Source organism: Mobula birostris, chromosome 5 (genome assembly GCF_030028105.1).
Source record: "Mobula birostris isolate sMobBir1 chromosome 5, sMobBir1.hap1, whole genome shotgun sequence".
Lineage (NCBI taxonomy): Eukaryota > Metazoa > Chordata > Chondrichthyes > Myliobatiformes > Myliobatidae > Mobula > Mobula birostris.
Genome location: NC_092374.1, coordinates 8,663,856 through 8,666,092, shown reverse-complemented (window position 1 = coordinate 8,666,092; position 2,237 = coordinate 8,663,856).

Genomic DNA, 2,237 nt, shown 5'->3' with positions numbered 1-2,237 from the left:
CCTTCTCCTCGCCTCCGGCCCTTCTTCCGAGGTCGTGGCAGCGTAAGAGATGAGTCTCCCATGGATCGCCCGAGCAGGGGTTCACAGTGTAGGAAAGGCGGCACATAGTGGGTAAATGCCGTCTTTCCGATCTTCAGAAGGGTCAGTCTATTGTATCTGATGTGACTATCAGCTACTTGGACAGAAAATGCTAAGAAAATCGTAAGAATTAGTAGTATACAGTAGATTTGGAACGGAGCTCGCAACACGCCCGCCGAATACGGCGCCATCTTGATCTTCTATTGAAATATGAAAAATGAAATTGAAAATAAAACAGCAGAAGTAACAAAACTGAAAATGCTGGAAATACTCAGCTGGTCGGGCAGTATGTGTGGGAAGAGAAACAGAGTAACGTTTCATGTCGAAGACACTTCGTCGCAACTGATCAGTAGCTACTGTTCCGAATAAATGAAACAGACATACGCTGTCTTCCATTCGTCTGGCTCCTTACCTGAGATAGCAAAGTTTCAGTAATCTCATCAGTCTTCTGCAGACTATACGTCGGAGTTCAGGAAAGAGACAGAGAGCTTAATGCCATGGTTTCATGGCAAGAACCTTTCACTCAATGTCAACAGCGCAATAAAACAGGTCATTGATTTCAGATTGTGGGGAAGGTTGGGGGCCAGGGATGGCGGTGCACATGCTGCGCTCTACATTAACAATCTAGAGGTTGAGAGGGTTGAGAATTTCAAGTTCCTAGCTGTGACCATTACCAGCAGCTTGTCCTGTTCCAATCACGTTGACGTTACGGCAAAGAAAACTCAAAACCGTCTCTACGTCCTCAGGGGGTTGAAGGAATTCGGCACGTTCCCGATGTAGCTACCAAGTGTTCAGTCTGGATACATAACGCCCTAGTATGGCAACTGTTCTGCACGTAATCATAGGAATCTGCGGACGCAGCTCTGCACATCAGAGGAAACAGCCTCTCCTCTATAGAAACAACAGGAATTCAGCAGACGCTGGAAATTCAAGCAACACACATAAAAGTTGCTGGTGAACGCAGCAGGCCAGGCAGCATCTCTAGGAAGAGGTACAGTCGACGTTTCAGGCCGAGACCCTTCGACAGGGTCTCGGCCTGAAACGTCAACTGCAACTCTCCTCTACAGACTTTGGTTTCAGTAAAGAACCAGCATAATCAAACAGCCCACACAACCCGGAGATTCTCTCTTCTCTCTCTCCTATGAGGCAGAAGTCACAAAAGCCCGAAAGCCCGTATCACCAGCCTCAAATACAAATAGGACAAATTCTATGAAACTGCTCTCAGACTCTTCACGGACCCATTGTAAAACGTGGTGGTGGTGGTGGTGGTGGAGTGTGTGTGTGTGTGTGTGTGTGTCTGTGTGTGTGCGCGCGCTCATGTGTGCGTGTGTGTGCGTGTGTGTGTGTGTGTGTGTGTGAAATGAATTGACTTCATTACTTACATCCTTCATATACACGAGGAGTAAAAATCTTTACGTTACGTCTCCCTTTAAAATATGTAATGTGCAATTTATAATAAATAGTATGTATAACAGAACAGTCAATATAACATAGAAATACAATTGTATTAGCGTGAGTTAAGCAGTCTGAAAGCCTGGTGGACGAAGCTGTCCCGGAGCCTGTTGGTCCTGGCTTTTATACTGCAGTACCGTTTCCCGGATGGTAGCAGCTGGAACAGTTTGTGGTTGGGGTGACTTGGGTCCCCAATGATCCTTTGCGACCTTCTTACATAGCTGTCTTTGTAAATGTCCTGAATAGTGGGAAGCTCACATCTACAGATGCGCTGGAGACCAAACATTTCTGGGTAGTGTAATGAGAACGGATTCCAGTTGCGAAAGGTGGTTACTGACCGTTCGGGACGGGTCGCTAGTGGAGTGAGTGTGTATACTCGTTCAGAGAGTTAGTGCAGTATGATACTTAATTGATAATGTGTTTGTGTGTTGGTAAGAATGAGTTTAATTTTTTTGAGGCAACAAACTTTCCTATGAAAGGGCATCGTGAGTTCAGCGGCACCGAGTGCAATATTACAGAGTGCATACACTGTTGTGGTAACTATGCTGTTCCATGTTACCGCTGCTTTGATTAAACGTAAGCGTCATTTACGTGCGTGGGGATGACGTCATATAACAAACGGGGGAAGGGTTCTTCGACTCAGATCGGGAGTTTTCTGGAAACTTCAGTAGCTACGCCAGCGGGAGAGTGAGCTGGATGGAGTTAGT